The following is a 20,500-nucleotide window of genomic DNA, read 5'->3' on the forward strand; positions in this document are numbered from 1 at the left end:
GTTAGAGTTTAGGGTTAGTGTTAGTGTAGGGTTATGTTTAGGGTTAGGGTTAGGGTTAGAATTTAGTGTTAGGATTAGTGTTAGGTTTTGGTTTATGGTTTTGGTTAGAGATAGGTTAGAGTAAGGTTTAGGGGTTAGGGTTTAGGGATATGGTCAGGGTTAGGCTTCAGATTGTGGATAGGGTTAGCGTTACTATTAGATTTAGGGTTAGTGTTAGGGTTAGCGTTTTGGTTAGGGTTAGGGCTTTGATGTTAAAGATATCATTAGTGTTATGGTTAGAGTTACAATTAGGGCTAGGGTTATGTTTAGGATTAAGGTTAGGGTTATTGTTAGGGTCAGGGTTGGGGTTAGGGATTAGGAATAGGGTTAGGTATAGGGAATAGGGTTAGTGGTTAGATGTTAGGGATAAGGTTAGGGTTAGGTTTAGGGTTAAGGTTAGGTTAGGGTTAGGGTTAGGTGTTAGGAGTTAAGGTTAGTGTTAAGATTAGGGTTAGATTTCAGGTTAGGCTTAGGGTTATGTTTAGGGTTAGGCTTAGGGTTAGGGTTAGAGTTTAGCTTTACGGTTAGGGTTAGGGTTACAGTTAGTTTTAGGTTTAGGATTAGGGTTAGGTTAAGTGTTAGCATTAGTGTTAGAGTTTAGGGTTAGTTTTAGGATTATTGTTAGGTTTAGGGTTTAGGTTATGGTTAGTGTTAGGGTATGGGTTAGATTTAGAGCCTTAGGGTTAGGGTCAGGATTAATTTTAGGATTAGGAATAGGGTTAGTGTTAGAGGTTAGTGTTAGGTTTAGCGTTAGGGTTACGGTTACCGGTTTGGGTTAGGGTTAAGTTTAGGTTTAGGGTTAGGTTTATGATTAGGTTTAGGGTTAGGGTTAGAAGGTTAGTGTTAGAGTTAGGGTTAGGGTTAGGGATAGGGTTTGGGTGTCTGTTAAATTTAGGTTTAGGGTTTCGGGGTTAGGTTTTCGGTTAGGGTTAGGGTTAGGTTTAGGGATTAGAGATAGGGTTTGAGTGACTGTTAGGTTTAAGGTTAGTGTTAGGGATTAGGGTTAGTGTTAGGGTTAGATTTAGGGTTAAGATTAGGGGTTAGGTGTTAGGGATAAGGTTAGGGGTAGCTTTAGGGTTGGGGTAAGTGTAGGGTTAGGTTTAGGGGTTAGGTGTTAGGGTTAGCATTAGGGTTAGTGTTTGGTTTAGGGTTAGGGTTAGAGTTAGGGTAGCGTTTAGGGTTAGGTTTAGGGCTAGGTTTAGGGTGAGTGTTAGGGTTAGGCGTTAGGTTTAGGGTTAGTGTTAGGGTTAGCATTACAGTTAGTTATAGTGTTAGGGTTTGGGATCAGGGCTAGGATTAGTGTTAGGTTTAGACTTAGTGTTAGGGTTAGGGTTAGGCTTAGTTTTAGGTTTAGACTTAAGGTTAGTGTTAGGGTTAGGTTTAGAAGTTAGGGTTATCGTTAATTTTAGGGGTAGGTTATGGTAAATTTTAGGGTTTAGGTATTAGGGAAAGGTTTAGGTTAGGGTTAATGTTAGGTTTAGGGATAGGTTTAGTGTTAGGGTTAGAGTTAGGGTTAGGGTTAGGTTTAGGGTTAGGGATAGTTTTAGGGATTAGGGTTAGTGTTAGGGTTAGGGTTCGGGATTGGGTTAAGTTTAGGGTTAGGTTTACACAAGGTTAGGCTTGGGGTCAGGGTTAGGGTTATGGTTAGGGTTAGGGTTAGCGTTAGGTTTAGGTTTAAGTTTAGTGTTAGTGTTAGGCTCAGTATTAGGATTAGGATTAGCGATAGTTTTACAGTTAGTGTTAAGTTTTTTGGGTTAGGGTTACAGTTAGGTTTAGATTTAGGTTTAGGCTTAGGGTTATGGTTAGGGTTAGGCTTAGGGTTACGGTTAGGAATTGGTTTATGGTTAGGGTTACAGTTTAGCATTAGTGTGAGATTTAGGGTTAGGGTTATGGTTAGTTTTAGGTTTAGGATTAGTGTTAGGGTAAAGATTAGGATTAGGGTTAGAGGTAAGGGTTAGTTTTAGGGTTATTGTTAGGTTAGGGTTAAGATTAGGGTTAGTGTTAGGGTATGGGTTCGATTTAGAGCTTTAGGTTAGAGTTAGGACTAGGCTTAGGATTAGGGATAGGGTTAGTGTTAGAGGTTAGGGTTAGGTTTAGCATCAGGGGTAGGGTTATGGGTTTGGGTTAGTGTTAGGTTTAGGGTTTGGGTTAGGGTTAGGATTAAGTTTAGGATTAGGTTTAGGGTTAGAAGTTTAGTGTTACAGTTAGGCTTAGGCTTAGGGTTAGGGTTGGGTTAACTTTAGGTTAAGGGTTTCTGGGTTAGGGTTTGGGTTAGTGTTAGGGTTAGGGATTACGGATAGGGTTAGAGTGAGTGTTAGGATTAGGGATTAGGGTTAGTGTTAGGGTTAGGTTTAGGGTTAAGGTTTGGGGTTAAGTGTTAGGGATAAGGTTAGGGTTATGTTTAGGGTTAGGGTAAGTGTAGGGTTAGGTTTAGGTGTTAGGTGTTATGGTTAGTGTTAGGGTAAGTGTTAGGTTTAGGGTTAGGGTTAGGTTATGGGTTAGGGTTAGAATATAGCTTTAGGGTTACAGTTAGGGTCAGGTTTCGGTAAGGGTTCGGTTTAGTTTTAGCGTTAGGGTAAATGTTAGGATTATGGTTAGAGGTTAGGGTTACTGTTAGGGTTAGGGTTAGGGTCAGAATTTAGGGTTACTGTTACAGTTAGGGATAGGGTTAGGGTTACAGTTAAGGTTAGGTTTAGGTTAGGGATAGGTTTTGGGGTTAGGGATAGTTTTAGGGATTAGGGTTAGTGTTAGGTTTAGGGTTCGTGATCGGGTTAAGTTTAGGGTTAGGTTTACCCAAGGTTAGGCTTGGGGTCAGGGTTAGGGTTAGGATTAGGGTTAAGGTTAGCGTTAGGTTTAGGTTTAATGTTAGTGTTAGGCTCAGTATTAGGATTAGGGTTAGCGATAGTTTTACAGTTAGCGTTAAGTTTTTTGGGTTAGGGTTAGGGTTAGGTTTATATTTAGGTTTTGGCTTAGGGTTATGGTTAGGGTTTGGCTTAGGGTTATGGTTAGGATTAGGTTTATGGTTAGGGTTACAGTTTAGCATTAGTGTGAGGTTTAGGGTTAGGGTTATGGTTAGTTTTAGGTTTAGGATCAGTGTTAGGGTAAAGGTAAGATTAGGGTTAGAGGTAAGGGTTAGTTTTAGGGTTATTGTTAGGGTTAGGGTTAAGATTAGGGTTAGTGTTAGAGTATGGGTTTGATTTAGAGCTTTAGGTTTGAGTTAGGACTAGGCTTAGGATTAGGGATAGGGTTAGTGTTAGAGGTTAGGGTTAGGTTTAGCCTGAGGGGTAGGGTTATGGGTTTGGGTTAACTTTAGGTTTAGGGTTTGGGTTAGGGTTAGGATTAAGTTTAGGTTTAGGTTTAGGGTTAGAAGTTTAGTGTTACATTTAGGCTTAGGCTTAGGGTTAGAGTTTGGGTTAAGTTTAGGTTAAGTGTTTCGGGGTTAAGGTTTGGGTTAGGGTTAGGGTTAGGGATTACGGATAGGGTTAGAGTGAGTGTTAGGATTAGGGATTAGGGTTAGTGTTAGGGTTAGGTTTAGGGTTAAGTTTTGGGGTTAAGTGTTAGGGATAAGTTAGGGTTATGTTTAGGGTTAGGGTAAGTGTATGGTTAGGTTTAGGTGTTAGGTGTTATGGTTAGTGTTAGGGTTAGTGTTAGGTTTAGGGTTAGGGTTAGGTTATGGGTTAGGTTTAGAATATAGCTTTAGGGTTATGGTTAGGGTCAGGGTTTTGGTAAGGGTTCGGTTTAGTTTTAGCGTTAGGGTAAATGTTAGGATTATGGTTAGAGGTTAGGGTTACTGTTAGGGTTAGGGTTAGGGTTAGAAGTTAGGGTTACTTTTACAGTTAGGGATAGGGTTAGGATTACAATTAAGTTTAGGTTTAGTTTAGGGGTAGGTTTAGGTGTTAGGTGTTAGGGATAGGAATAGTGTTAGTGTTCAGATTATGGTCAGGGTTCGGCTTACAATAAGGTTTAAGGTTAGTGTTATGGTTATGGTTAGGGTTACGTTTGGGTTGAGGGTTAGGGTTTTGTTTAGGGTTAGGTGTTAGGTGTTAAACATATGGTTAGAGTTATGTTTAGGTTTATGGTTAGGGTTAGGTTTAGGTTTAGTGTTAGGCTATGGGTTAGATTTAGATGTTTAGGTTTAGGGTTCAGATCAGGTTTAGGATTAGGGATAGTGTTAATGTTAGAGGTTAGTGTTAGTGTTTTGGTTAGGGTTAGTGTTTAAGTGTTACGGTTATGGTTAGGGTTATTTTAACTGTTACATTTAGGGTTAGGGTTACAGTTAAGGTTACGATTAGGGTTATGATTAGTTTTTGGGTTAGTGTTAGGGTTAGGGTTATGGTTAGGCTAGTGATTAGGGTTAGGTTTAGAGTTAGGGTTAGGGTGAGTGTTAGGGATAGGGGTTAGGGTTAGGGTTATGGTTAGGCTTATCGTTAGGTTTAGGAATTAGCATTTGGGTTCGTGTTAGTGTTAGCGTTAGGGTTATTGTTAGGGTTAGGGTTAGTGATTAGGGATAGTGTTAGTATTAGGCTTAGGGTTAGTGTTAGGGTTAGGGTTAGGTTTAGTTTTAGGTTTAGGGATAGGGCTAGCATTAGTGTTAGTATTTGGGTTAAGTTTAGGGTTAAAAGTTAGGCTTAGGATTAGGGTTAGGGTAAGTGTTACAGTTAACGTTAGGGTTAGGTTTCGGATTAAGTTTAGGTTTCGGGTTACAATAAGGTTCAGAGTTAGGGTTAGGGTTATGATTAGGGTTCCGGGTAGGTTTAGGGTTAGGGTTTGTGTTAGGGTTAGGGTTTAGGTGTTAAGGATATGGTTATGGTTATGGTTATGTTTAGGGTAATTATTACTTTTACAGTTACGTTTAGGGTTACAGTTAGGGTTAGTGTTAGGGTTAGGATTAGGGTTATGGATTAGGGATAGGGTTAGGGTTAGGCTTATAATTAGGGTTAGGCATTAGAGTTAGGGTCAGGGTTAGGATTAGTGTTAGGGTTTGTGATTGTGCTTGGCGTTAAGGTTAATTTTCGCTTTAGGGTTAGGGTTAGGTTTAGGGTTAGGTTTAGGCTTAGTTATAGGGTTAGGGTTAGGATTATGGTTTGGCTTAATGTAAGGGTTAGGGTTAGGGTTAGGTTTAGACTTAGAGTTAGGGTTAGGGTTAGTGCTAGGGTTAGGTTTAGGTTTAGATTTTAGTGTTAGGGTTTTGTGTTAGGGTTATGTTTACTGTTTGGGTTCGGGTTAGAAGTTAGTGTTAGTGTCAGAATTATGGTTAGGGTTAGGGGTAGGTTAGGGTTAGGTTTAGAGGTTAGGTGTTAGGAATAGTTTCAGGTTTAGGCTTCAGATTATGTATAGGGTTAAGGTTACTGTTAGGTTTAGGGTAAGGTTTAGGGTTAGGGTTAGGGTTAGCGTTTCGGTTAGGGTTAGGTGTTAGGTTTTGGGTTAGCGTTGGGGTTAGGGTTAGGTTTAGTGTTAGGTTTTGGGTTTAGAGTTAGAGGTTAGGGTTAGGGTGAGAGGTCAGGGGTAGTGTTAGTGTTAGATTAGGTGTACTGTTAAGGTTTAGGTTAGGTTAAGGTTATGTTTAGGAGTTAGGTGTTAGGGATAGTTTAGGCTTCCGATTACAGTTTGTGTTTGAGTTACAATAAGTTTAGGGTTAGGGTTAGGGTTAGGGTTACTGTTAAGTTTAGGGTTGCGTTTTGGGTTAGGGTTAGGGTTTAGGTGTAAGGATATGGTTAGGATTATGTTTAGGCTTATGGTTAGGGTTAGGGTTGCATTTAGGGTTATGGTTAGGGTTAGTGTTAGTGTTAGGGTTAGGGTTATGGATTAGGAATCGGGTTAGTTTTAGAGTAGGGTTAGGTTTAGGTGTTAGGGATATGGTTAGGGTTAGGCTTATTGTTAGGGTTAGGAATTAAGGTTTGGGTTAGTGTTAGAGTTAGGGATGAGGCTTAGGATTAGGGTTAGTTTTAGGGTTAGGGTTAGGATTAGGGTTAGGGATTAGGGTTAGAAGTTAGTGTTAGAATTAGTGTTAATGTTAGGGTTATGGTTAGGTTTAGGGGTAGGTTAGGGTTCGGTTTAGGGGTTTGGTGTTAGGGATAGGGTCAGGGTTAGGCTTTGGATGACAGATAGGTTTAGGTTTACTATTAGGTTTACGGTAAGTTTTAGGGTTAGGTTTAGGTTTAACGTTTGGGTTAGGGTTAGGTGTTAGCTGTTAAGGATATGCTTAGAGTTATGGTTAGAGTTTAGGGTTAGGGTTATTGTAAGGGTTAAGGTTAGGGTAACGGATTAGTGTTAGTGTTCAGGTTAGGGTTAGACTTGGGGCTAGAGTTAGGGATTAGGGCTAGGGTTAGGGTTAGTGTTAGGCTCAGTATTTGGATTATTGTTAGGGATAGTTTTAGGGTTAGGTTTAAGTTCATTGTTATTGTTAGGTTCAGGAATAGGGTTAGCATTAGGTTTAGGGTTAGTGATAGGTTTAGGGTTAGAGTTAGGGGTTAGGTTAGAGCTAGCATAAGGGATAGGGTTTAGGATTCAGGTCATGTTTAGGTTTAGAGTTTAGGGTAAGTTTTAGGGTTAGGGTTAGGGTTAGAATGTTAGTGTTAGAGTTAGGGTTAGGATTAAGTTTAGGGTTAGTGTTTGTGTTAGGTTTAGGGTTAGGGTTTCATGGTTAGGGTTAGGTTTAGGGTTAGGGAGTAGGGATAGTGTTACTGTGAGTGTTAGGTTTAGGGTTAGGTTTAGGTTTAGGGTTAGGGTTACGGGTTTGGCATTAGGGATGAATTTAGGGTTAAGGTTAGGGTTGGGTTAGGTTTTAGGGGTTAGGGTAAGGTTTGGTGTTAGGGTTTGGGTAAGCGTTAGGGTTAGAGTTTAGCTTTATGGTTAGTGTTAGCTTTAGGGTTACTGTTAGGGTTTTGTTTAGGGTTAGGGCTTGGGTAAGGGTTAGGATTATGGTTAGAGGTTATGGTTAGTGTTAGGGTTATGATTGGGGTTGAGGTTAGTGTTAATGTCTTGCTATGGTTTAGATTTAGATATTTAGGTTTTTGGTTCTGATTAGGCTTAGGATTAACGATAGTGTTAGTATAAGAGGTTAGGGTTAGGGTTAGCGTTACCGTTAGCATTAGTGTTTAAGTGTTCGGGTTAGGGTTATGGTTATTGTTAGGATTACGTTTAGGGTTAAGGTTACGGTTAACGTTACAGTTAGGGTTACAAATAGTGTTCGGGTTAGTGTTAGGCTTAGGGTTAGGGTAGTGATTGGGGTTAGGTTTAGATTTAGGTTTAGTGTGAGTTTTAGGATTAGGGGTGAGGTTTAGGGTTAGGGTTAGGGTTATCGTTAGTGTTAGGGTTTAGTGTTAGTGTTACGGTTAGTGTTAGGGTAAGTGTTAGGTTTAGGGTTAGCGATTAGTGTTAGGGTTAGTGTTAGGTTTAGGGTTAGTTTTAGGGTTAGAGTTAGGCTTAGTTTTAGGGTTAGGAATAGGATTAGGGTTAGGGTTTCATTTAGGGTGTGGTTGAGGGCTACTTTTAGGATTAGGGTTAGGGTTAAGGCTAGGGTTAGGGTTAGGGTTAGGGTTAGGGTCAGAGTTTCAGGCAAGTGTTAGCGTTAGGATTATTTTTAGGGTTAGGTATTGGGTTAGAAGTTAGAGTTAGCATTAGTGTTAAGGTTAGGGTTATGGTTAGGGTGAGGGGTAGGTTAGGGTTAGGTGTTAGCAATAGAATCAGGGTTAGGCTTCAGATTACGTTAGGGTTAAGGTTATTATTAGGTTTAGGGTAAGGTTTAGGGTTATGTTTAGGGTTAGCCTCTGGGTTAGGGTTAGGTTTTAGGTGTTAAGGATATGGTTAGCGTTATGGTTAGTGTTATGGTTAGGGTTAGGCTTATGTTTAGTGTTACGGTTAGGGTTATTTTATGGTCAGTGTTAGGGTTAGGGATTAATGATAGGGTTACGGTTAGGGTTAGACGTTAGTGTTATGTTTAGGGTTATGGTTATTATAAGGGTAATGTTAGGGTTACAGATTAGGGTTAGTGTTTTGGTTAGGGTTAGACAGGTTTAGAGTTTGGGATTAGAGTTAGGAATTATTGTTAGCGTTAGGGTTAGGGTCAGTATTAGGATTATGGTTAGGGATAGTTTTAGGGTTAGGGTTAAGTTCATTGTTAGTGTTAGGTTTAGAGATAGGTTTAGTATTAGGTTTAGGGTTAGGAATAGGGTTAGGGTTAGGGTTAGGGTTTAGGGTAGTGTTAGGGTTAGGGATAGGGGTTAGGGTTCGGGTTTGGGTTTAGGTTTAGTTTTAGGGTTAGTATTAGGGTTAGGTTTAGTTTAGAAGGTTACTGTTAGAGTTAACCTTAGTATTAAGGTTAGGGTTATGGTTTGCATTAGGTTTAGCGTTAGGGTTTCGTGGTTAGGGTTTGGGTTAGGGTTAGGGATTGGGGATAGGATTTGTGTGAATGTAAGGGTTATGGTTAGGGTTAGGGATTAGGGTTAGGGTTAGATTTAGGGTTAGGGTTAGGGTTTAGGTGTTAGGAATAAAGTTAGGGTTAGGGTAGAGTTAGGTGTTAGGGGTTAGGGTTAGGTTTAGTGTTAGGTTTAGGGTTACAGTAAGAGTTAGGGTTACAGTTTAGTTTTAGGGTGTTAGGTTTAGGGTTACGGTTAGGGTTAGATTTCGGGTTAGGATTAGGGTAAGGGATAGGATTAGGTTTAGAGGTTAGGGTTAGAGTTAGCGTTATGGTTAGGGTTAGGTTTAGGTTTAGTGTTAGGCTATGGGTTAGATTTAGAAGTTTAGCGTTAGGGTTCAGATTAGGCTTAGGATTAGTGAGAGTGTTAGTGTTAGAGGTTAGGGTGAGGGTTAGCATTATATTTAGGGTTAGGGCTTAAGTGTTAGGGTTATGGTTAGGGTTATTTTAATGGTTATGATTAGGGTTAGGGTTACTTTTAAGGTTAGGGTTAGTGTTCGGGGTATGTTTAGGTTTAGTGTTACGTTTAGGGTTAGTGATAGTGTTAGGGTTAGGGTTAGGATTTAGAGTTATGGTTAGGTTTGGGGTTAGAGTTAGGTTTAGGTTTAGGGTTAGGGTTAGGGTTAGGGTTAGTTTTGGGGTTAGGGTTATGGTTAGATTTAGGTTTACTGTTAGGTTTTTGTTTAGGGTTAGAGTTACAGTTAGTGTTAGCATTAGGGTTAGGGTAAGGGTAGGTTTAGGGTTAGGGTTAGATATTAGGTTTAGGGTTAGGGTTAGGGTTAGGGTTAGGGTTAGGGTTAGAGGTTAGTATTAGGTTTAGTTTAGTGTTAGGGTTAGCGTTACGGTTCACATTTAGGGTTAGGGTTAGCATTAGGGTTAGTGTTAGGGTTATGGTTAGAGGTTAGCTTTACATTTAGTGTTAGCATTTGTGTTAGGGTTAGGGTTTGGCTTAAAAGTTAGTGTTAGGGTTAGGTTTCTAATTGAATCTTAGTTTGAGGGTTAGGGTTAGTGTTAGAGTTTAAGGTTACAATTATGTTTAGGGTTATGGTTCGGGTTTGGGTTTGGGTTAAGGTTAGGGTTAGAGGTTAGGCTTCTGGTTAGGATTAGGTTTAGGGTTATGTTTATAGTTTATTGTTAGTGTTAGCTTTAGGGTAAGGTTTATTGTTTGTGTTAGGGTTAGAGTTAGGGTTAGGTTAAGGGTTGGAGGTATGGGTTAGGGTTAGGTTCAGGGTTAAGTCTAGGGTTAGTGATATTATTAGGTTTTGGCGTTTGGTCTTATGGTTAGGGTTTAGTTAGTTTTAGGGTTAGAGGGTTATGGTGAGGGTTAGGGTTAGGGTTAGAGGTTACGTTTAGGGTTATGTTTATGGTCATGGTATGGGTTTGGGTTCGGGTTAGTGTTAGGGTTAGAGTTTAGGCTTCTGGTTAGAGTTAGGGTTAGGGTTATGGTTAGAGTTTAGTGTTAGTGTTAGGGTTAGGGTAAGGGTTAGGGTTATTGTTAGTTTTAGGGTTAGGGTTAGGTTTAGAGGTATGGGTTAGGGTTATTTTTAGGATTAGGACTAGGGTTTGGAATATTATTAAAGTTTGGCGTTTGGTGGTAGGTTTAGGGTTAGAGGGTTAGGGTGAGGGTTAGGATTAGGGTTAGAGGTTAGCATTAGGGTCATGTTTCGGGTTATGGTTTGGGTTTGGATCGGGTCAGGGTTAGGGTCAGAAGTTATGCTTCTGTTTAAGGTTAGGGTTAGAGTTTACTGTTATTGTTAGGGTTAGGGTAAGGGTTAGGATTAGTGTTAGTGTAAGGCTTAGGGTTAGCATTAGGGTTAGGGTTAGTTTTAGGGTTAGAGGAATGTGTTAGGGTTAGCTTTAGGGTTAGGGCTAGGATTAGGGTTAGGGATTATGGTTAGTGTTAGGTTTAGGGTTAGAGTTGGATTATGTTTAGCATTAGAGTTAGTGTAAGGTTTAGGGTTAGGGTTAGAGTTATGGGTTAGGGTTAGAGTTAGGGTGAGGGTTAGGGTTAGAGTTAGGTTTAGGGTTTATGGTTAGGGATAGGGTTACCACTAGAGCTATGGTTAGGGTTAGAGGGTTAGGGTTAGGGAAACGGTTAGGCTTAGGTTTACGGTTAGGTTTAGGTTTAGGGTTAGTTTTAGTGTTAGTGTTAGAATTTGTGTTAAGATTAGTTTTACGGTTAATGTTAGTTTTAGGGTTAGGATTAGGGATTAGGTGTTAGGGATAGAGTTAGGTTTAGCGTTCGGGTTAGGGTTGGTGTTGGGTTTAGGCTTAGGGTTAGTTTGAGGGATAGTGTTAGGTTTGGGTTGGGGTTTAGAGTTAGGGTTAGGGTTACGCTTAGGTTTAGGGTTAGGGTTAGGTTTAGGGTTAGGTTTAAGTTTACGGTTTGGTTTAGGGTTAGAAGTTAGGTTTAGTGTTAGCGTTAGGGTTAGGGTTATGGTTAGATGTTAGTGTTAGTGTTAGAGTTAGTGTTCGGTTCATGGTTCCAGTTTTGGGTTAGTGTTAGCATTAGGATTAGGTTATGGTTGGGGTTAGGGTTATGGTTATAGTTTCGCGTTAGATTTAGTATTAGGGTTAGGGTTAGTGTTAAGGTTAGGCTTAGAAGTTAGTGTTAGTGTTAGGGTTAGGGTTGAAGCTTAGGTTTAGGGTTAAGTTTAGTTTTAGAAGTTAGCTTTCGGTTTATGGTTACGGTTAGGGTTAGTTTGACGTTTAGGGTTAGGTTTAGGGTTAGGGTTAGATGTTAGGTTTGTGTTAGGATTAAGGTTAGTGTTAGTTGTAGGGTTAGGGTTAGAGGTTAGGGATAAGGTTAGGGTTAGTGTTATGGTTAGGTTTAGGTGTAGGTTTAGGATTAGATTTAGGGTTAAGGTTAAGGATAGGTTTAGGTTTAAGATTTACCTTAGGGTTAGATGTTAGTTTTAGGGTTATAGTTAGGGTTGGGGATAGAGTTAGGTTTAGGTTTTATGGTTAGGGATAGCGTTAGCATTAGGGATAAGGTTAAGGTTAGAGGGTTAGTGTTAGGGATCGGGTTAGGCTTAGTGTTGGATTAGGGTTATGGTTATGGTTAGAGGTTAGTTTTAGGCTTAGGGTTAGGGTTATGGTTATGGTTAAGGTTTGAGTTAGAGGTTAGTGTTAGGGTTAGTGTTAGGATTAGTGTTAGAGTTTAGGGTTAGGGTTAGGGTTAGGGTCATGGTTAGGGGTAGAGTTTATGGTTAGGCTTAGGTTTAGGTTTAGGGTTATGGTTATGGTTAGGGTTATGCTTAGAAGATAGGGTTAGGGTTATGTTTAGGGGTTAGGTGTTAGGGATAGTGTTAGTGTTAGGCTTCAGGTTACGGTTAGGCTTAGGGTTACGATTTGCTTAGGGTTAGGGTAACAGATAGTGTTAGAGTTATTTTTAGGCTTAGGGTTAGCATTAGGTTTAGGGTTATGATTAGGATTAGTGTTAGGGTTAGGGTTAGTTGTTAGGTATTAGGGATACGGTTAGGTTAGGAGTTAGGGTTAGTTTTAGGGTTTGGTTAGGTTTAGGGTTAGGGTTAGTGTTAGGATTAGGGCTTGGCATTAGTGTTAGAATTAGGTTGAGATGTAGGGTTAGGGTTAGGTTAGGGTCAGGGTTAGAGGTTAGGGTTAGTGTTTGGGTTAGGATTAGGTAAGCTTTAGGGTCAGGGTTATGGTTAGGGTTGGGGATAGTGTTAGGGTTGGGGTTAGGGTTTAGTGTTATGGTTATGGTTAGGGTTAGTGTTAGGTTTATGTTTAGTGTTAGGGTTAGGTTTAGGGTTTAGGTTATGTTTATGGATAGGGTAAGGCTTAGGATTAGGGTTAGAGGATAGGTTTTGTGTTAGGGTTAGAGTTATTTTTGGGCTACGGTTAGGGTTTGAGTTTAGTGTTAGAGTTAGTGTTATGGTTACAGTTACAGTTAGTGTTTGTGTTAGAAGTTAGGGTTAGTGTTAGTGTTAGGTTTAGTGTTAGCGATAGGTTAAGGGTTAGGATTATGGTTAGAGGATAGGTTTAGTGTTAGGGTTATGGTTATTGTTAGGGTTAGGGTAAGAGTTTATTGTTAGGGTTTGTGTTAGGTTTAGGGTTTGTGTTAGGGTTAGGGTTTGTGTTAGAGTTACGGTTACGGTTAGGGTTACTGTTAGTGTTAGGTTTAGGGTTTGGTTTAGGGTTCAGGTGTTAGGGATAGGGTTAGGGTTAGGCTTCGGATTACGGTCACAGTTAGTGTTACGATTAGGTAGGGTTACAGAAAGGGTTAGGGTTAGTGTTAGTTTTAGGGTTAGTGTTAGTGTTAGCATTAGGTTTATGGCTAGGGTTAGATTTAGCGTTATGGTTAGGATTATGATTTGGCATTAGGTTTAGTGTTAGTGTTAGGGGTAGGGTTAGGGTTAGGGTTAGAGGTATGGGTTAGAGTTAGTTTTAGGGTTAGCGGTAGGATTACATTTAGGGATTAGTGTTAGGTTTAGGGTTAGAGTTGTGTTAGGGATAGGGTTAGGGTTAGTGTAAGAGTTAGGGTTAGGGTTAGAAGTATAGGTTAGTATTAGAGTTAGGGTGAGGGTTAGTGTTAGAGTTAGGTTTAGGGTTTATGGTTAGGAATGGGGTTAGCTTTAGGGCATAGGTTTAAGGTTAGAGGGTTAGGGTTATGGATAGGTTTAGGCTCAGGGTTATCATTAAGTTTAGGGTTAGAGTTAGTGTTAGTGTTAGGGAAGGGTTAGGGTTAGAGGTTAGGGTTAGGGTTAGGGTTAGGATTAGGGTTAGCCTTTAGTGTTAGGGTTAGGGTAAGGGTTAGGTTTAGCGTTAGAGTTTAGGGTTAGGATTAGGTTTAGGTTTAGGTTTAGGGTTAGTGTTAGTGTTAGGGGTTAAGTGTTAGGGAGAGTGTTAGGGTAAGGCTTAGGTTTATGGTTAAGGTTTGGGTTAGGAATAGATTTAGGGTTAGAGTGTTAGGTTTAGGTTTAGGGTTAGGGTTAGGGTTCGAGTTTAGGGTTAGGATTAGTGTTAGGTTAGAGTTAGGGTTAGGGTTAGGGTTAGGGTTAGGGTTCTGGTTAGAGTTTCGCGTTAGGTTTAGGGTTAGGGTTAGGTTTAAGCTTAGAGGTTAGGCTTAGGGTTAGGGTGAGCGTTGAAGCTTAGGTTTAGGTTTAGTTTAGGGTTTAGAAGTTAGCTTTAGTTTTATGGTTAGGGTTAGGGTTAGGTTGAGGTTTAGGGTTAGGGTTAGGGTTAGAAGTTTGGTTTGTGTTATGATTATGGTTATTGTTATGGTTAGGGTTAGGGTTAGAGGTTAGGGTTAGCGTTAGGGTTAGGAGTAGGGTTAGGTTTAGGATAAGGCTTAGGCTTAGATTTAGGGTTAGAGTTAGGATTAGTGTTAGGGTTAGGGTTAAGGTTAGAGTTTAGTGTTAGGGTTAGGGTTATGGTTATGGTTAGTTTTAAGGTTAGGGTTTGGGTTAGATTTAGGTTTAAAATTATGGTTAGATGTTAGTGTTAGGGTTAGGGTTAGCTTTCACGTAAGGGTTTGGTTTAGACAGGGTTAGGGTTAGGGTTAGTTTTAGGGTTAGGATTGGGTTTAGGGTTATGGTTAGTGTTGGAGTTAGAGTTTAGTGTTAGTGTTAAGGTTAGGTTTAGGGTTAGAGTTTAGGGTTAGTGTTAGTGTTGGATTAGGGTTAGGTTTAGAGTCAGAGTTTAGGGTTAGGGTTAGGTTTAGGTTTAGGGCTAGGGTTAGGGTTAGGGTTAGGGTTATAAGTTAGGTTTAAGTGTAGGCTTAGTGTTAGGGTTGCCGTGAGCGTTAGGGTTAGTAAAGTTTGTGGTAGGGTTAATTTTATGGTTAGTGTTTGTGTTAGGGTTAGAGGTTAGCGCTAGTGTTAGTGTTAGGGTTAGGTTTAGGTTTAGGGTTTGAGATAGGGATAGTGTTAGTGTTGGGTTAGGGTCTAACATTTTGGTTAGGGTTAGGTTGAGGGTTAGGTTTTGGTTTAGAGTTAGGTTTTGGTATAGGGTAAGGCTTAGGATTAGGGTTAGAGGATAGGTTTAAGTTTAGGGTTAGGTTTATTGTTAGGTTTAGGGTTGGGCTTAGAGTTTAGTGTTAGGGTTAGGGTTAGGTTTAGGGTTAGGGTTAGGGTTAGTGTTAGTGTTAGGGTTAGTGTTAGGTTTCGGTTTCGGTTTAGAGTTAGGGTTAGGGTTAGGGTTAGGGTTAGCATTAGGGTTAGGGTTAAGTTTATGGGTTAGTTGTCAGGGAGAGGCTTAGGGTTAGGCTTTGGGTTATGGTTAGGGTTAGGGTTACGATTAGGTTAGGGTTACGGTAATAGGGTTAGTGTTAGTTTTAGGATTATGGTTAGGGTTAGCATTAGGCTTAGGAGTTGGGTTAAGGGCATGATTAGGTTTAGGGTTAGGATTAGGGTTTGGCGTTAGGTTTATGTTTATGTTTAGGGTTAGGTTTAGTGTTAGGGTTAACTTTAGGATTAGGGGTAAGGTTAGGATTTGGGTTAGAATTTAGGTTTAGTGTTATGGTTATGGTTATGGTTATGGTTAGGGTTAAGTTTAGGGTTAAGGTTAGAGGTTAGTGTTAAGATTAGAGTTATGGTTAAGGTTAGTGTTATGTTTAGGATTAGGGTTAGGTTTAGTATTATGGTTAGTGTTTGGGGTTAATGTTACAATGTGGGTTAGGCTTAGGCTTAGGGTTATATTTTGGGTTAGACATGTTTTGGTTTAGTGTTTGGTTTAGGGTTAGGATAGGGGTTAGGTTTAGGGATAGTGTTAGGTTTAGGTTTAGGGATATGATTAGGGTTTGGCATTATGGCTTAGGGTTATGGTTAGGGTTTGGGCTCGGGTTATGATTAGGGTTAAATTTAGGCTTTTGGTTAAGATTAGGGTCATGGTTAGGGTTAGAGTTAGGTTTTGGTTTAGGGTTAGGGTTACAGTTAAGTTTAGGGTTTATTGTTAGGGATAGCATTACCGTTAGTGTTAGCATTAGGGTTAGAGGGCTAGGGTAAGGGATAGAATTGGGCTTATTGTCAGCGTTAGTGTTGGGGTTTGGCTTAGAGTTTAGGTTTAGTCTTAGGTTTAGGGTTAGCGTTAGGGTTAGCGTTAGGGTTAGAGTTAGAGTTTAGTCTTAGGTGTAGGTTTAGCTTTAGGGTGAGTTTAGTGTTAGGCTTAGGGTTAGGGTTATGGTTATGGTTAGGATTAGAATTTAGAGTTAGGTGTAGGCTTAGGGTTAGGGTTACAGTTAGGGTAAGAGTTAGGGTTAGTGGTTAGGTGTTAGGGAGAAGGTTATGGTTAGGCTTAGGGTACGGTTAGGGTTAGGGTTACGATTAGGTTTAGGGATAGTGTTAGGGTTGGTTTTATTGTTAGGGTTTAGGGTTAGGTTACCGTTAGGGTTAGGGTTAGGGTTAGGTTTTGGGTTAGTGCTAGAAGTTAGTTTTAGGGTTAGTGTTAACGTTAGGGTTATGGTTAGAGGTTAGGGTTATGGTTAGAATTAGGGTTTGTGTTACGGTTCGATTTTAAGGTTAGGGTTAGCATTAGGGTTAGCGTTAGGTGAGGGCTAGGGTTATCGTAAGAGGTTAGTGTTAGATTAGAGTTAGGATTAGGGATAGGGTAGGCTTACAGGTTAGGTTTAGGGTTATGGTTAGGGTTATGGTTAGGTTGAGGTTTAGTGTTAGGTTTAGGGTTATGTTTAGTGTTAGAAGTTAGCTTTGGGTTAGGGTTAGAGTTAGAGTTTAGTCTTAGGTGTAGGTTTAGCTTTAGGGTGAGTTTAGTGTTAGGCTTAGGGTTAGGGTTATGGTTATGGTTAGGATTAGAATTTAGAGTTAGGTGTAGGCTTAGGGTTAGGGTTACAGTTAGGGTAAGAGTTAGGGTTAGTGGTTAGGTTTTAGGGAGAAGGTTATGGTTAGGCTTAGGGTACGGTTAGGGTTAGGGTTACGATTAGGTTTAGGGATAGTGTTAGGGTTGGTTTTATTGTTAGGGTTTAGGGTTAGGTTACCGTTAGGGTTAGGGTTAGGGTTAGGTTTTGGGTTAGTGTTAGAAGTTAGTTTTAGGGTTAGTGTTAACGTTAGGGTTATGGTTAGAGGTTAGGGTTATGGTTAGAATTAGGGTTTGTGTTACGGTTCGATTTTAAGGTTAGGGTTAGCGTTAGGGTTAGCGTTAGGTGAGGGCTAGGGTTATCGTAAGAGGTTAGTGTTAGATTAGAGTTAGGATTAGGGATAGGGTAGGCTTACAGGTTAGGTTTAGGGTTATGGTTAGGGTTATGGTTAGGTTGAGGTTTAGTGTTAGGTTTAGGGTTATGTTTAGTGTTAGAAGTTAGCTTTGGGTTAGGGTTAGAGTTATGGTTATGTTTAGGGCTAGGGTTAGTGTTACAGTTAGGGTTGGTGATAGTGCTAGGGTTAGGTTTAGGGTTTGGGTTTATGGTTAGCATTAGTTTTAGGGTTAGTTTTAGGTTTAGGTTTAGGTTGAGGTTATGCTTAGGGTTAGGGATAGGGTAAGTTTGAGGATTAGGGTTAGAGGGTAGGTTTAATGTTAGGGTAAGCGTTATTGTTAGGGTTAGTTTTAGTGTTAGTATTTAGTGTTAGGGTTTGGGTTAGGTTTAGGTTTAGGTTGTGGGTTAGGGTTAGGGTTAGTCTTAGAGGTTAGCGTTATGGTTAGCTTTAAAGCTTAGCTTTAGGATTAGTATTAGGTTTAAGGTTAGGGTTAGTATTAGGGTTATGTTTATGGTTAGGGATAGGGTAAGGGTTAGGATTATGGTTAGAGTGTAGGTTTAGTGTTAGGGTTAGGGTTATTGTTAGGGTTAGAGTTATTGATACATGTTAGCATTAGGTTTACTGTTAGGGTTAGGATTATGGTTAGGGTTTGGGTTGAGGTTAGGCTTAGGCTTAGAGGTTAGGGTTAGGGTTAGGATTAGGGTTAGGGTTAATGTTAAAGATTACATTTAGTGTCAGGGTTAGGGTTAGGTTTACCTTTATGGTTAGGGTTAGTGTCACGGTTAGAGTTTGGTGATAGTGTTAGTTTTACAGTTGGGGCTAGGGTTAGGGTTAGGGTTAGGTTTACGGTTAGGTTTACAGGTAGGGATAGTGTTAGGCTTAGGGTTAGGGTTTAGGATTAAGGTTAGGGTTAGGTTTAGGTTTAGGGTTAGGGTTAGGATTAGGGCTAGGGTAAGGTTTAGGATTAGGGTTAGAGGGTAGGTTTAGAGTAAGGGTTACATTAATTGTTAGGCTTAGGGTTAGGGTTAGTGTTAGGGTTATGGCTAGGGTAAAAGTAAGGGTTAGGGTTACAGTTAAGTTTAGTGTTAGGGTTAGGGTTAAAGTTATGGTTAGTGTTAGGGTTTGGTTTAGAGGTTAGGTGTTAGGGATAGGGTTAGGGTTAGTCTTCAGGTTAAGGTTAATGTTAAGGTTACGATTACTTTAGGGTTAGGTTAAGGGTGAGGTTTAGGGTTACTTTTAAGATAAGGCTTAGGTTTAGCGTTAGGTTTAGGGTTAGCGTTAGGTTTAGGGTTTAGGTTTTATGGATAGATTTAGGGTTTAGGGTTAGGGTTAGGCTTAGTGTTAGGGTTAGGTTTAGGGTTTGGATTAGGGTTTTTGTTAGTGGTTAGGGTTAGGTTTAGGGTTAGATTGTTAGGGTTTTTGTTAGAGTTAGGGTTAGGGTTACGGTTAGAGTTTATTGTTAGGGTTAGCCTAAGGGTTAGGGTTATGGTTATCGTTAGAGTTAGGTTTAGGTTTCAGGTTAGGATTAGGGTTACTGATAGGTTAAGGGTTAGGATTAGGGTTAGAGGGTAGGTTTAGTGCTAGTGTTAGTGCTAGCGTTAGGCTTAGGTTTAGAGTTTAGTGTTAGGGTAAGGGTTAGTGTTAGGGTGAGTGTTACGGTGAGTGTTAGGGTTAGGATTAGGTTAGGGTTAGGGTTAGGGTTAGGGTTAGTGTTGCTGTTAGGGTTAGGTTTAGATTTAGTGTTAGGGTTAGGTTTAGGCATAGGTTTAGAGTTACGGTTATTGTTAGGGTTAGGGTTAGGTTAAGGCTTAGGTTTAGGTTTAGGGCTATGTTTAGGGTTAAGGTTAGATGTTAGGTTTAGGGTTATGGTTAAGTTTAAGGTTAGGGTTATAGGTTAGTGTTAGGTTTATGGTTCAGGTTAGGGTTAGTCTTACAGTTCAAGTTTAGCGTTAGGGTTAGTGTGAGGGATAGGTTTATTGTTAGGGTTATGGTTAGACATTAGCTTTAGATTTAGTGTCAGCATTTGGGTTCGGTTACTGTTTGGCTTAGGGGTTAGGGTTAGGCTTAGGCTCAGGGTTAGATTTAGGTTTAGGGTTAGGGTTAACATTAGGGTTAGGGTTTGGGTTTGGGTTAGGGTTAGGGTTAGTATTAGGATAAGGGTTTGTCGTTAGGGTTACAGTTAGGGTTAGGTGAGGTTTAGGGTTAGGAGTAGGGTTAGGTTTAAATGTTAAGTTTAATGTTAGTGTTAGGGTTATGGTAGGGTTACGGTTATGATTAGAATTAGATATAGGATTTAGGTTTTCAGATAGGGTTAGCGTTAGGGTTTGGTTTAGGTTGAAGTTCAGGTTTAGAGTTAGGGTTATGTTTAGTGATAGGGTAATTGTTAGGATCAGGTTTAGAGGATAGGTTTATGGTTAGGGTTAGGGATATTGTTAGGGTTCCGGTTATGTTCAGAGTTAGTGTTAGGGTTAGGGTTATGTTTAAGGTTTAGGTGTTAGGGATAGGGTTAAGGTTAGGCTGCAGGTTATGGTTAGGGTTATGGTTACAATTAGGTTAGGTTTAGGGTAAGGGTTAGTGTTAGGGTTAGTTTTAGGATTAGGGATAGCATTAGGTTTAGGGTTAGGGTTAGGGTTAGGGTTAGGTTTAGGTTTAGGATTAGGTTTAGGTTAGTGATAGGGTTAGGGTTAGGGTTAGGTTTAGGTTATGTTTAGGGTTAGTGTTAGCATTATGATTAGGGTTTGGCGTTAGGGTTAATGTTAGGGTTAGGTTTACGTTGAGGTTAGCGTTAGGGTTAGGCTTAGGGTTAGGGTTAGGGTTAGGTTGAGGTTTAGAGTTAGGGTTAGGGTTAGTGTTAGGGTTAGCATTTAGGTTTAGGGTTCACGTTTGTTTTAGAAGTTTGGGTTAAGGTTAGGGTTAGTGTTAGAAGTTAGGTTTGTGTTAGTGTTAGTGTTAGAGATAGGGTTAGAGGTTTGGGTTACGGTTAGGGTTTCTGTTAGGGTTAGGTTTAGTGTTAGGTTTAGGCTTAGGTTTTGGATAGTGTTAGGGTTAGTGTTTGGGTTTAGGGTTATGTATAGGTTTACGATTAGTGCTAGGTTTATATTTAGGGTTAGGGCTATGGTTAGAGTTAGGGATAGATTAAGGCTTATGATTAGGTTTAGAGGATAGGTTCAGAGTTAGTCTTAGGTTATTTTTATTGTTAGGGTTAGGGTTAGGGTTAGGGTTATGGTTAGGGTTAGGGTTAGGGTTAGTGTTAGTGTTAGGCTTAGGTTTAGGGTTAGGGTTAGTTTTACATTTAGGTTTAGGGTTAGGGTTTGGGTTAGGTTTAGTCGTTAGGCGTTAGGGATAGGGTTAGGTTTAATCTTCAGCTTATGGATAGGGTTAGTGTTACGATTAGCTTAGGGTTACCGTAAGAGTTAGTGTTAGTGTTACTATTAGAATTAGGGTTATGGTCAGCGTTAGTTTTAGGGCTACAGTTAGGGTTAATGTTTGGGTTAGAATTAGGATTTGGCGTTAGGGTTAGGGTTAGGGTTATGGTTAGGGTTAAAGCTTGTGTTACGGTTAGGGTTACTGTTATGTTTAGTGTTGTATTCGGATTACAGTTAGGGTTAGAGTTTAGCCTTATGTTTAGTTTTAGGGTTATGGTTAGGGTTAAGATTAGAGTTTAGGGTTAGTGTAATTGTTAGGGTAAGCCTTAGGGTTAGTGTTAGTGTTAGAGTTAGGGTTAGGGATAGGCGTTAGAGTTTAGGATTAGGTTTTTTGTTAATGTTAGGGTTTGGTTTAGGGTTTGGGTTAGGGTTAAGTTTAGGTTTAGAATTATGGTTAGGGTTATAGTTAGGGTTAGGGTTAGTGTTAGGTTAGGGTTAGGGTAAGGGATAGTGTT

The sequence above is a fragment of the Cavia porcellus genome, unplaced genomic scaffold (genome assembly GCF_034190915.1).
Source record: "Cavia porcellus strain 051 isolate PalLab524CR breed Dunkin Hartley unplaced genomic scaffold, mCavPor4.1 scaffold_1, whole genome shotgun sequence".
NCBI lineage: Eukaryota > Metazoa > Chordata > Mammalia > Rodentia > Caviidae > Cavia > Cavia porcellus.